Below are 14448 nucleotides of genomic sequence, written 5' to 3' on the forward strand. Positions count from 1 at the left end.
TTATTTATTTATTTATTTATTTGACAGAGAGAGACAGCCAGTGAGAGAGGGAACACAAGCAGGGGGAGTGGGAGAGGAAGAAGCAGGCTCCTAGCAGAGGAGCCTGATGTGGGGCTCGATCCCAGAACGCCAGGATCACACCCTGAGCAGAAGGCAGCCGCTTAACGACTGAGCCACCCAGGCGCCCCCTTCCCAACTGTTTGATCCAGTCATTGGCATTTGGGGAAAAGCTGGGGCCCTAGAAAGCTGGATGAAGCTGAACTTTTTGTCGCCTACATGTGAACAGAATGCTTAAGCAGGTGGAACACAGACAGTGGAGATAAGCTCCCCTCGAGGGGCGACGGGCAGTAGGTCAGGAACCTGCCCCTGCCTGCGTTTGGCCTCTGCCTCCTCCGCCTTTGCTTGGCGCTTGGGCTACAGGACCAGTTTCCGGACCGGAGGCTCTGGCCCTCGGGGTCACTGTGAGTATCTACCCGGCCCAAGCCCACAGGAAGTCCACCCCAGGTCTGCTGCTAGTGCGAGTCTGGCTCAGGATTTAGCTTTCCCCAGCCCCTTTCCCTCAGGGTCTCGGCTCTGGCCCTCAGAGTACTGCGGGAGAAGGGGCTCCACTCTCCCGACCTGGGCCTCCCTTTCCTCCTGTGGCACTCGTCTTCAGAACTGCCTCCACCCACGTTTTCACCCGAATCCAGCCAAAGGACAAAAGAAAACAGAAGGCAAATAATCAGGATGTGGGGGAGGAGGCACCTGAGCCCTTGCCCTGAGCCTCCAAGGCACCCCGTGCACTCATCTGGGTAGAGCCCTCAGGTTATCTATTACCCCCCCCCTCCCCACGATCGCACGAAAGGGCCAGAGGGGTCAAACGTGACACCACCGTCTTCAGCACAACCTTTGAGGGCTTCAGGGAGAATTATTCGTGCTGTGGGGGGTGCATCACCGACTCTTCTTGAGAGGTGCGTGGGTGTCTGGAAATGGACGGGGTTAGGGTCCTCTGCATTCAGAACGGCAACGACAGCGCGCGCTCGGGCGAGGCCCCAGGTAAGGGAGGTCAGCCGTGGGGAGCTCAGGTAGCACAGGATATTAGAAACAAGAGGCTGGAGAAGACCTGGAATGCAGCCCACGACTGGGGGGCCTGCGCTGGGGGAAGCCTCCCCTCCCACATGGGGCTTCCCGAGAGGCTGCGATCCCTGAGGTCTTCTCGCCTGGGGCCTCCGCACGCCGCCGCGCGGGGCCGAGCAGGGCGCGGTCGCCGCGACCCCTCCGCGTCGCACGCGCTCCCGAGCCCGCCAGGGGGCAGCGCGGCGCCCGGGGCAGAGTGCGGGCGCGGGGGAGCTGGCCGTCACCTGTTCGACCCGCATGAGGACCAGACCCCTACAGCTCCGGATCCGGCAGGTCCGGGGTGCGCCCGGGAATCTGTGTGCTCCCCAGGGCCGGGGGGCGGTCGGGGCGCCGCGGCTGCCCAAGCCCGGGCTCTGATCCTTGTCCCCGAGCCTAGCCCCTAAGGACCCGGGCCCCAGGTGCGCCCGCCGATCGTCCGGCCGCGGGGCTCCGGGAGGGGGCTGGGCACTAACGCATCTTTGTCCTCCCTTTCTTCCCGCCGCACGCGCTCGCCCGCGGGCGTTTTGAGATCCGCGGCTGCTGGGCGGGGGGCAGCGGGCGAGGCCGGGCGGGGCGGGGGGGCGGGCGGCCGCCGCAGGCCGGTTCGGGGAGCGCCGGGCGGCCGCGCCGCGTGCGCCCGGCAGAGGCGGCCCTGCGTGCCGTACGCCGCGTCCGGGGCGCGCCCGCCGCTATTCAGCTTCCCGGGCTCATTAGCAGTCTCGGTGTGCGGCTCGGCGCGGGCTCACAAAGAGCTGCGGCGGCGGCCCAGCGCTTGGCCTCGCGGACCGAGCGGGCGGCGGCGGGGCGGCGGCGGCGGTGCACCCGCGCGGCCCCGCGCCCGGGCCAGGTAAGCTGGGGGCCGCGGCCACAGCCTGGGGGCGTCCGGGCCGGCGCGGGGTGGGTGTGGGTGCCGGGGCGCGGGGCGGGGCGCAGATGCTGCGGCCCGAGCGCTGCCCGCCCCGGACTCGCGGCACTGCGGGGCGGCGGGGCGCCGCTGGGGTCTGAGCGTGGGGGGCGGACCGGCGCCCCCTGGACCGGCGGGCGGGCGCTGCGAGGCAGAGCAGGAGGCTCGCGCATCCCGGGCGGGGGGCTCCGAGGTGGGGGACGACCCTGCGCGGACGGGGGGCGCTGGCCGGCGGTGCCTGCCAGCTCCGATCCCGCCGGGCTGGCCGGGCGGCTGGTGCGTTCCGCGGCCCCGCTTGGCGCTGGCACCAAGTCCCCGTTCAGGGCAAGTCCCGAGTTTGGGGTCGCTTCTGGGGTTCCTGCCTCCCGGGAAGGCGAGTCCCGTTCTTCGCCCCCTCCCATTTCCCTTCATAATGAGGCCCAGAGGGAGAAACTCCTCAATTAAAAATTCCACCCCCTAGTTCCCCCGGGCCGCCGGCGCGGGGCTAGGGGTGCGGCGCGACCCGCCGTTCGCCTCGGCACCTTCCCGGCTGTGCGCACAGCCTGGGCACTGATGATCCAGGCGAACGTCGAGCCCCCGTCATTGAGTTGGGCGGCGGGCGGCGGGCCTCGGTGTGCCGAGGCTGGGGGCGAACTTGCCCTGGGCCGGGCGCCAGGAAGAGTCCGGAGGGCGCCGGCGAGGGGCCCGCCCTGTCTGAGCCTCGCCGCGCGTGGAGGCTGAGATTGAGCCTCTTAGTCTTAACTTAGTATTTACTTGCAGAAGGAGGACTTCATTTTTTTCAGATCTGTTCGTTTACTGCCTGACAGGGGCCAGACTCAAATCTGTGGTTAAGAACTCACAGATGACCATGCGGACGGTGAAGTCCCCCACATCAGGACTCTCACCGCAGCACTTCTTTCCGTGGGCTGAGTTGTCCCTGGCCTCTTCAACCTCCGGCCCCCTTGCTGGGATTCCCCCTCCGCCTTTGAGAAACAACAGCGGGTTTTAGAAATAATGACCTGAAAGCTTCCCCAGTGGCCGCGGGAGGACTTTTCCTGGGGTACACATTGGAGGTACTCTGTGGGTACCCAGAGCCTCGGGGTTAGACCCTGGTGAGGTGGCGGGGGGTGGGGACTTCTGTGGCCAGCGTCCACCGTGTGGGGCACGTGGTTCTGTTTGTCAGTCCAGAGCTGCCAGCATGTCCCGTCCTGTGTCCTTACTCCAGGCCGGCTGCCTGTGCGGCTTGCATCTGCAGCCCCGGCTGGCCACGGTCTCCTGACATGGAAGCCGCTGCGACTCTGGGCGGTGTGCAGGGAGTTAGTGGCCTGGCTGGAGCTTGCTGGTGGTCCTGGCGCTGAGCCGGCAGCCTCCCCAGGGGATGCCACCAGCACTGGCGGGGAGACCCTTGGCGTGGTCTCTGGAGCTGGGCTGGGTCTGGTGATAGTACTAGTGATGGGGCCCTGCCAGGGTGGGAGCCTGTGTCTCCAGACCTCTTGTCATTTGTTAGGGATCGTGGTGCCCCTCCCCCCACGGCCTGCCTTTCCATCTCGGGAGTAGTGGTGGCTTCTGCGCCTGGGAGACATGCAGGCTGAACCAGATGGTGTGTGTGTGTGTGTGAGAGAGAGAGAGAGAGTGTGAGTGAGAGGTGGGGTAGGCGCTGTCAGGAGAGTGAAGCTGGTGGTGGTCAACTTCGTACTCTCTTCCCGCTGTGTTTCCTCCGGCGCCCAAGCCCGAGTGCGGCTCATTAACTTGTTTGCGTAACAGTCACCTGAGTAGTTAAAACCCCCTCCCTATTTATATAAAATATTAGTTTCACAGGAATAATTGGTGGGGATGGATTGTGAAATGGAGGTGCATAAATAATTCAATTTGCCAACCAAGCTAAGAAATGCTGGATAAAAATACAGGATAATTGTAAAAGACACCAGTCGCACCCCTGGAAACTGAGAGGGAGCGCTAAAACACCTTGATTTTTCCTAGACACAGCTGAGGAACTCAGAGGAAAAACACACTGGACGGAGAGGTTAGCATCAGGCCAGGCTTTGTGTGGATTGGGCGGCCGTGCGGCGTGGCTTGGGGGAGAGACATACAGGTCCCCTCTGGGCCTCAGCTCCTCCCTGTCCTGGCTCTGCGTGCTTGACCTGGTGACTCAACAGGTGAGGGCCTCTGGTGACACCGCAGTCTGAACTCTTGGAGAGACCTTTGCTGTCAGGGGAGTCAGAGGAGGCTAGGGGCAGGTGGGCACAGAGGCCCTGAGCACATCCCCAGCTGGCCTCAAGGGCCTTCTGGAACAAGGGGCAGAAACCAGCACGCCTGCCTTGCAGCTTGGCCTTCGAGAGACGGAGAGAGCGAGAGAGAGCCTGAGGTGGCGGTAGCTGTGAGTGTGCCAGGTGGCCGTGAGGAATGGGGACGTGTAGACACGGTCAGACAGCTCAGTCCCCAACCTAGGTCCCATTTAATGATTGCTCACCAAAAGGCGGCCCAGGTGCCTGTTGGTGGTTGGACCATGTGCCCACAGGGAGGGTTCTGTGGCTCCATCCCCTGTCTGTGTCCCCCGCCCACTACCTGGGTTGGGTCCAGTTCGTGCCTCCGAGGAGCCTGCTGGCACAGGCTGAGTCAGCTGGCGTGGGCCGTCTTCCATAGCCTTTCCCGAAGTCAGTTCATTCCCTCCCTGTCCTCTCTTGGACACATGAGGGAGGACAGTAACCTCAAGGTCACAAAACCAGGCTCTCTCCATGGGGCTCACGGTTCCCCAGTGTGCTAGGGAGTCCTCCATATTGGTGGGGTGCCATTGATCTGGGAATTAGGATTTCTGTGCTGGCTGTGGGATTTTGTAAGTTGGGCTGCATGGTTGCCTCTTGGCAGGTGGGCCCCAGGCCAGGTCTGGTGTTCCTTGCTCAGTCCCTCCGTGGCTTCCCAGTGCTCACTCCACACACACATTCTTTGGTCTGATTTTCTCAACTTCCCTTCCTTGCTCCCAACCATGGTCCCTCCTGGCAGACGGATCACTGCCCAGGCTTGCCCTGGATTATTCCCACCCTGTCCCCTTGGCCTGGGGCCCTTGTGTCCATCCTTGATGATCCCAGCTAAATGTGGACTCCTTTCCTCTTATCCCCTCATCTTCAAATTTGCCAAGCTTATGCCTGACTCAGGGCCTTTGCACCTGACATTCCCTCTCCTTGGCATGGCTTCCTCCAGATGTCCACCTGGATTGCTCCTTCACTTGTTCTGTGGTTCTATGCCAGCTCCTTGACCCCCTACATAAATTAATGTCACTTCCCACTTTTTTGTTAATGCTGCTTTATGTTTCTTCTTAGTATTTAACGTTCAATTTGTTATTTATATACCCGTCTTTTTATTGACTCTTACTACTCCAGTGTAAAGACCTTCTCCTCCTTTCTATTCCTGGCAGCTAGAACAGTGCCAGGCACCTCTTGACCCTTAGTGCTCCTTGATGGAGGGACGAATGGATGAGTGAGACCCCAGGAGTGGCCCTCTTCCTTTCAGCCTGGCTCCCTGCTCCTTTTCCCCAGCCCCAGGGCTGGAACTGAGCTGTACTCACATTTGTACTCACGGTTGGTTGGATCCTGCCTAGAAGTCAGCACAGAACCTCACGCTCAGTGGGCAGACGGGAAGAGCTGTGGAATTATACGGTGCAGGCGTGTTTTCATATAGGCCAGGAGACAGCATGGTTGGAAAGGCAATCCGGCCCAAAGAGTGGGCGTCCTGACTTCACAGAAACTCCTTTTTGGATTTTCGGTTGTTTGGATGGTGTGCCGTTGGGCTGTCCCTGCTGCCAGAGCCCCGCTCTGTGTTGTCCCCGCAGTCACCTGGGATAGAGAGGCGCTGGGAGTGAGGCATCCTCTTGCCCAGGTTCCCTTTCTTCCTCCATCTGGATGTTTCTAAACTTGTCTTGTACCTTATGTCAGACCCGGCATCTCAAGGCTCCCAGCCAGTCTGCCTGCCCCGTGTCTGCCAGCCTCCCGCTCCCGAAGCCTTCCCCAACCCGATCCTCCTGCCTGTGCCGTGGTCTCGCCGGGGAAGGCACGCTGGTGGTATCAGGAGGAAGGCAGCCTGAGGTTGGGAAGGACGGTGGGGTTTGGAGGAATGAGAGCTCCATTCAAAGAACGTGGCTCTGCCGCTAATCCCTGGGGCCTTGGACAACTCACTGGCCTTGGGAGCCTTTCTCAGTTTCTGTCCTACTGACATTATGCATTTTGCTTGCAGTTGTTTTGGGGGACACATAACTATATATACAGTTTCCAGTACTGAACTGATGCTCAGTGTCATTACCACGCCTAGGGCTTTGCGGGGTGCTCATGTGACCTCCAGGCCTGTTGTGGTTTCTGCTATTTCCCTGGGATTTGAGGGGTCAGGGTTGGTAGTTTCAACCACAGCCTTGTAAGAGAACGTAGTGTGGGCGCTTCATAAACTCTCAAGAGCTGTTCTCGTGTCACGTGCTACATCTGTTGTTTTGTGTCTGAAGGATCAAAATTAAGAAGGGAAAAAAACGTGTGGTTGAGTTTCCTGCATCTACTGACTGAGAAAGTATTTTCATCTTGTGATGTTCTGGAAACCCAGGCACCCCAACATTTGAAGAAGGTTTTTCATGGAGAAACCAGCCCAGTTCAATGCACGCCGTTGGGCACTTTTGCTGGTTGAGTTCTGTTCCTCTGTATTTGCTCTTTTCAGTAATGTCCCACCAAGCCCGAGGGGCAGAGCGGTTGTCTCATCTTGGCAACAAGGAGGCTGCAGGGCCGGCGGCTGGGGCTGGCCCAGGATCACCCTGCAGAGCCACGCTGGGATTCAGGCCTTAGTCGGAGAGGGAGTGCCAGGCCCGCGTAGGCCCTCCAGGTCCCCCCATCCCACTGGGGCTTTGTTCTTATCATACTTGTTTTTCAACTGGGTGGGCGTGAGTAGGATTCATGACTACTCATGTGATTCACCCAGGGGTTAATTTTCAACATGCGTCTGGAGAACCTGATAGCTGGTGACCGGTAGACCTGAGTGCTGGTTGGCGGTTGGAGAGTAACGGACATGTCACAGATGACCAGGGGCCCTACGTGGGGACAGCAAGGGGGCTGGTTGGGAGCTTGCCACCCAGCAAAACAGCTAATACTGTTGGTGGGTCTGTAAAGGTGTTTTCCTTTTTGCACTTGGAGCTCACGGGGATTCTTTGCCCCTCCTGTCCCAAGCATCAGCTGTGCACAGAGACGCTTGGGTCTGAAATGCTCAGGCCCTTGTTCTGAACGAATTCGAATACGTAAATAGTCAGAAGGACAGTATTTGTATTTAGAATCTCAGTGGGGATATATCAATATATAATGTATATGTGTTTTTATATATATAGGTATATGTAATATATCTATATCTATTTTTTAATTTGATTGGTTTTGTATCCCTGGAGTTGAATCCCTTCCAAAGCAGCTCTAAATATGATTTTTTTCTGAATTGTTGTATGCATCGTTAATTTAATAAAAAATATATAGTGTATCATTTTTCCCAGTTGGTTTGATTATCACTTGTCTTGGAAAAATCCATTGTTTCAATAAGAGGAGGCCCATTAACTGAGTGAATGCGTGCGTTTAGGGATGATGGATTTCTCGGGTCCCTCTGGCAGCAAGTGTGTGCCTTGTTCAAATAAAACACAGTTTACGTTTCTCGGTCTTTTGGTGCAATAAGTGAGCCATGTGCTCTAACATCTGTCCATATTATCCAGAGCTGGTGACAGCTGTCATGGGTGGGGTGGAGTAGGAGTGGGGCCTGTGTTAGGAATTGGAAGCTTGAGAAAGCCCAGCTCTGCCTCCAAACCTCCAGCGAACGCCACTGCTCAGAGTTTGACTTAAATCCTCCTAAAAGGACCCACATAGGTCTGTCCTTCCTTCCTCACCAGGCACTGAGTTACGCGGAGTTATGAAGATGAAGTGAGATAAGGTGTGGGCGAGCGTTTTGTTACAATAAAGTGCTCGCTTAACCCAGTCACCAGGGTTAGAGAGAAAGAGAGAGAGAGAGAGAGTGTGTGTGTGTGTGTGTGTGTCTCCTCAGCTTGCCTGACGGGCCTCAGACCAGGCGCACCTTGGGTCCCCGACTGGTGCTGGCTGGTAACAGCGGAGGCGAGCAGATGACTGATGGGTAACTGATCCTGGCCACGGGTCCCCATGCTGTGCACTGGGCCTGCCTGCTAGATCACGGGCCCCTGAGGCAGGCCTTGCTTGGTCGTGTCGATGGCTGTTTTCTCCAGGGAATGGTAGTGGGACAAGCCTGACCCACGGCCCTACTCGATGTGACTTTCTCTGTGCACACACTAATCCGTGAAGGTTCTGCTTGTGGCCTTTCTCTGTCCTTTGGGCGCTGGTGGAGAGACGCATGCCGACGTATGGCAACGGATGGGCCATCTGCCTTTGGTTCTCACGGGGACGTCTCTGAGCTGTTTCTGGGGTCGGAAACTCAGAGCAGAAGCCCCTCCAGACCAAGAACTCCTGGCTGTGTCTCTCCTTTGGGCTTTAACAGATTTCGGCTTCTAAATTAATTGCATTTCATTAAGTGATGGTTTTCTTCTTGATCCCAGGCTGGTCTGTGCTTAATTAGCAGTGGTGACTGGGGCCACTAAACTTGATGTGATGCCCTGAGAGGCAGAGACGCCTCTGACTCGCATCGACTTCTTGTGGGGAGCCACCTTGGGGGACCCCTGGAGGTGGCAGCCTTCTGCCCCCTGCTAGCTCTGAGAACCCCTGCCTTAACTCTCTGTATGTGTTGCTCTTTTTATCTGTCATGTAGGATGGCTTATGTACTAAGGGACACAGCATGGTGCTGGGCACTTAAACAGCAGCCCCTCACCCTGCCCCTGTCATTCAGCTGCCGGTCCCTTGACGAGTGGGACACTTGGACAGGTGCCTCCACTTTGGCTACCCCTGAGCCCTTTGCTGGGAGCTGCCTCCATCCGTCCATTCCCCCATCCGCCCCACAGGTAGTTTTTGAATGCCTGCTCTGTTCTGTCTTTCCCAAGCCCTGTCTGGAGCTGGGTGAGGTCAGGAGAGAAGGAGCAGAGAGGGGCCGCTGGGGACTGATGCCATCAGAGCCCCTAGTCCCAGCTCTGGGTCCACGGCCCTCCTAAAGAAGCACAGACAGGAAGGTGTGAGAGCCCCAGCGTGGTGGTCACAGATCCCATCCTGGAAGAGGGAGCAGGTGTGCCCCTCAAGAGTCCAGGCCAGAAGAACCTTCCAGGCAGACAGGCCAGCCTGGCGTGGGGCACGCAGGGAGGGGGACTGTATATTTGACAGCAGACACATGTAGTGTGTGCAGATCAGAGCCGGAGAGGGGGGAAGGGGTGTCCTGACCCACCGGGGGCTTGAGCTGCCCTTGGGGGCCCTGGGGCATCCTTGGTGTGGGGTGGGGGCACAGTGGGGGGATAAAAATGACATGCGCTTTGCTGAGAAATCTTTAGGACAGTGTTTTCCATAAGCAGGCTTCACCACCAGTTAGAACATGGGAGGGGGGCTCATGGAGGGTGCGTGGAGGGCTTCGGGGAGGGACGCTGAGAGAATGCTGGGAGGGGTGCATGGGGAGGCATATAGGGGAATGTGGGGGCCCACGTATGGCAGAAGGAGGGCAGGGCCCAGCCTGCACCCCCCAGAGCCGTGTGGCTCCAGGGGCCTCGTTCCCTACTGTCTTATGTAGGAGGCTGCTGATGCCAAGTCCCAGCCGTGCTGGCGCGGATGTTTAATTTTACCCTTTAGAGATTTACAGGCTTTCTAGATTAAATTGCCACTGTTCTTCTACAAAAACGACAAAATCCATGAGAAACCATAAACCACATTATTAATTTGCTCACATAGAGTTAACCTCTGTGGCTCTGCTGACTTACTGGAAGGACAGTTGTGCAAACAGAAGAGCCCCATTTCCAGTTGTCAGAGAGCATTGAAAGACCAGGAAGACACAGGTCGCAGAGGCGGGGGCTGCCTCATCCTGGCCGCCCTGGCTGCCCTGCCCGCCGCATGGCCATCTTTGCCCTGCCTCAGCAGCCTGGTGGTCGTTGCAAGGGCTCCTGGTGGCTTTCTGGCCCTCGGTAGGGGGGGGCTGACTCCTCGTACAGAGGAAATGGGGAAGGTGGAGGGAGAGAGCTGCAGCTGCTGGACAGATATGCTGTGGCCAGGAAGCCAGGTTCCAGAGGCCTCTGCAGGCTGGTCTGCTCCAAAGAGGTCCTCAGATGCCTCCTGTCTGTGGCCCTGACTCCCCAGGGCCCCCACAACTCATGTCCTCTCTTCCCCTTCTTAGGCTCGAATAGGCTGCAGTGGCTGTTCACCCTCTGCGTTATGGTGGCTCAGAAAACATCTGTTATGGGTTGCTTTCCTTTTTGGAGAGTGGTCAGCCTGTTCTCTGCTTTGGTGCAGGACGGGGGTGGGAACCATTCCCTCCCACGAGGCCCGTGGCCTGGGCCTTGTCACTGCCTGGCGGCCCAGGCTTGGGTGCTGGCTAACGCTTCCTCCATCACTTGCTGTCAAGGCCGTACCCGGCTTGCTAGTTGTTGGGCCAATTAGAAACCGTGACTTCCTGGGAGAAAGCGTCATCTGATGGGGGATGTTGTCTGTGTGCCGACCTTGATCCTGCCCACAGGCCCCACATCTGCACCAGGCAGGGAGGAGTGGGAAGGCGGCTCTGACCATCGTGTGCTCCCAGGACAGGGTTCTTGGGCTTCACTCTCCTGATGGTTTTATCAAGCACCTAATACCACACCGCAGTTCACTTTGGTTCCCAGAGCTGCTTTCTTCCTTTCCAGTGATAGAGAAGCCAACCGGTGGTGTATTTAATATCTGATGTTTCACAGCAGAAATCAAGTGGTTATGGCGGTGGCGTGGCCGCCTGTCCATGCATGATATCCGCAGCAGGGAACAAATGAGTGCCTTAGCCAAGGGACTGGCCATCCCTGCCTACTGAGCCAGAGAAGTGCTATAAAATGCACACATATTTGTAGAAGTACAAATAGAGTTTACTTTCTTAATGGCCATCCTTGAGCTGAAATGAGCTTCGGTTTCAAGGAAGTAAATGGAGACATAAATCATCAACTTGGGACTGAATTATTATTATTGTTATTATTTTTATCTCACCCACCCCGATTCCCGAGAGTGGTAGTCAGGCTCTCATGTGTATTCCTTGTGGAAACTGTCCAACCTGACTGAGACCTGGAACCCGTGATGGGTGTTCGTCATCCAGGATTCAGGTCAGCTGATCATTTGGACGCACTGGGACCTCACATCTCAGGCCCTGATACCAAAACCTTTTTTTTCCCCTCCACACACATGTGCTTAGGGGAATATATTTTAACAAGTTGCTCAGCTTAAAATAATACACCATATTATTAATAAGAAAAAGGCAGACAACTGGGGAGGAAGGGGACAAAAGACACATAGGGTAGGGGTGTGTGTGTGTGTGTGTGTGTGTGTGTGTGTATTTATCATGAAGAATTGGCTTATGTGATTGTGGAGGCTGAGCAGTCCCAGATCTGCAAGCCGGCGCCCCAGCGAAGCTGGTGGTATGATTCCGTCTGAGTCTGAAAGCCTGAGAACCAAGAGAGCCAGTGGTGTTAACCCCAGTGCAAGGGCAGGAGAGGAAACGAGCTGTCCCAGGAGGCAGGACTGGAGGGATGAATTCCACCTTCCTCCACCTTTTGCTTTTGTTCAGTCCCTCCGTGGATTGGATGATGCCCACCCACGTTGGGGAAGACCATCTACTTGACTGAGTCCACTGATTCAGATGCTAATCTCATCCAGAAACACCCTGGCAGAAACACCCAGAGACACTGTTCAGTCTGGGCACCCTGTGGGCTCGTCAGTTGGACGCAGCAAGTTAACCATCATGATGTGATATCATGACACACCTACCAGAATGGCTGAAGTTAATAGAAAAATAGCAGGTGTTGGGGAGGATATGGAGCAACTGGAACTGTCGCTGTTGATTGGGGTGTCAATTTTTACAACTGGTTTAGGAAGCTAAAGCAAAAAATACATATACCCTCTGACCCGCAATGCCCCTCTGAATGGCGCTAAAGGGAACATAGAGCATAGGATCACTGCGCTGATAGGGGGCCCCTAAAGAAATCAGGTCCAAATCCCTGGAACCCGTGAACGTTAACTTAGATGTTAACTCATATGGTAACTCATATGTGGTTAAGGGTTTTGAGATGAGATAGTCCTGGGTCTTCTGGGTGGGCCCTAAATGCCGCACAAGGGTCCTTCTGCGAGCGAGGCAGGGGGAGATTGGAGGCAGGGGAGGAGGCTGTGGAACTACAGAGGCAGAGACTGGAGCAGTGTGGCCACAGGTCAAGAAATGCTGCCACCCCCAGAAAGTGGAAGAGGAGAGGAGTGAGTTCTCCAGAGCCCCTGCAGGGAGCACGGCCCCTGCCGGCGCCTTCGTTTCTGCCCAGTGAAACTGCTTTCAGCCTTCTAGTTCCTACAGTGGTGAGAGATTCAGTGCATGTTGTTTTAAGCCACCCAGGTGTGTGGTGACTTGTCATAGCGGCCACAGGATGCTCATACAGCCGTCAAGAGGCAGGCGCGACAGTGCCCGCGGCGACGTGGTTGTCATGCCAAACCACAAACCACAGAGACGCCCGTCAGCGGCACACTTGACCCAGCACGCTGAGGTTCACTCCCACGTGGAATGCCACAGAGCAAGCCGCAACTGGACCCTCTGTGAGCGCATGCAACAGTATGGATGAGTCTTGCCACATACGTGGAGTGAAAAAACCCAGACGCCGGAGTCCCTTACTGCCTGTTTCCATCCATAGGAAGGTCAGCAGGCAACTGTTACCTGCGTGGCTGGAGGTCAGGTTGCCCACTTGGAAGATGGTGATTGGAGAGGGCATGGTCGGGCCGGACCAGGATTTTGGAAGCACTGGCAACATCCCAAGTCTTGAGCTGGGGAGGGGGGGTGGTTTGCATGGGTGAATTCCAATTCATGATACGAAACTTTTCAGTACATCTACTTAAATAAAATCTGAAGAAAAAACAACCAAAAAAAAGAGCAATACATCATTTTAAATTTTCAAGGAGAACTTTCAATAGACTGACTCATGGCTTCTCTTACTGTTGGGACAATAATATCAAAGTCGAGATTACATTTAATGTGAGATAATGAAATTTTGCCATTGCAACAAGTGCTTATTAATATTTAGATTTGAAGTGTATTTTCTAAATGAAATCAGAGAACATCAACACAAGGAGGGTGCTGAGATCTCTACGCTTGTAATTGATAATGGATAAGTTATCTAGATGAAATGAGTTTTAATACCTGCATGTGAAGGGAGCTGTGCTCTTAAAACCAGGCACAAACAAGCCAAGTAGGTGAGGGTCAGATGGTGCACTTTCAGGTGAGTGGGAGGGAAACCAAAGAGCTTTAAGAAACAAGAGTGGAGGGAAATGGTGTGTATGGACGCTGAGTCAGCCCCGAAATCTGGGTGGAGGTCCCATGACAGCGTCTGCCCATGCATCCTGCAGGCCACCTTGCCCATCACACAGAGGTCCCCAGAGATCTCTGTTTCTTTGCCCACACCTCTCCCTGGCCTGGTTTTCCTACCCCTTCCACCTAAGGGTTCTCTCTCATCCCTCCCAACCCCAGCTGGGCAGCCCTCCGGCTGTGCTGCGAGGCTCTGTCCCTGAGACTACCTTACACAACCAGCCTGTCTCAGTGGTCTTTTCCACGGTTTCTTCCAGACATGCAAGGGAGGCAGCTGGTGACACGTGACTGGGCAGTCTCAGAGGTTCCATGCGTGTCCCTGGCTTCACTCTGGTGCAGGGAAGGCATGGTGGCTTCTTCGACATGGCCGTCCGAGGGGTGTACCCAGAAAAGGGGGGGCTGGGGTCTGTGGGGGCCCTGGGCCCATCGGGAGCCAGCGTGGTGCAGAGGAGCCCCGCAGCACTGGTCCAGGCTGATGATGTGATGCGTCGTGGGGGTGTCACTGAGATTTAGGAGCAGGTCCCATTTATGTGGTGGTGTCGTTCAGAAGTCTAGAAGTGTGGGTTGTCTGAGCCCCTGATGAGCGCTTTCTGACTGCATCTCCCTCATCCCAGGGGGTGAGCTTTGTTCATGAAGCTGGGGAGAGGACTGGGTGGCCCCGAGCCCAGCCCCTTCTCACCTCCTCATGCCCCCGTTCCCTCTCTCCTGGACTAGATGTAGCTTCCTAACTCTCCCCTCCTTTCCCTCAGTGCTGCCACTGAGACCTGTTCTCAGCTCAGAGGCCTCCCTGGTATCCCGGTCTGAAGTACACTCGCCTCCTCCCCTTGCACTTGGTGGTATTTTCCCTCTTGGCACTCACCCTCACCTGGGTGAGTTTGTCTCTCGTCCTTCTGCATGGAGAGCTCCCAGAGGATGGGGGTGCTGCAGTGTCGAGGGGGGTAGGACGGTGGATGGAGTTGGGGGTGGGTCTGAGCCAGTAGCAGTTTTTGCCTTGGACGATTAGCCAGGAAGCTGGACTC

The 14448-nt window shown here is 56.5% G+C and overlaps 1 protein-coding gene across 2 annotated transcripts in view; it reads left to right on the forward strand.

Annotated features, from left to right (window-relative positions):
* The first annotated feature begins 1314 nt into the window (after nucleotides 1-1314).
* APBA2 (amyloid beta precursor protein binding family A member 2) overlaps nucleotides 1315-14448 on the forward strand; it is a 236067-nt gene continuing 222933 nt past the window's right edge. The window contains exon 1 of one of the 2 annotated variants that reach the window (XM_057303800.1): nucleotides 1315-1514. The gene's annotated coding sequence lies outside the window, so the exon portion shown is untranslated. The remainder of the gene's footprint in view (nucleotides 1515-14448) is intronic. The other variant, XM_048222727.2, reaches the window with a different exon arrangement.

Source organism: Ursus arctos, unplaced genomic scaffold (assembly GCF_023065955.2).
Source record: "Ursus arctos isolate Adak ecotype North America unplaced genomic scaffold, UrsArc2.0 scaffold_28, whole genome shotgun sequence".
NCBI lineage: Eukaryota > Metazoa > Chordata > Mammalia > Carnivora > Ursidae > Ursus > Ursus arctos.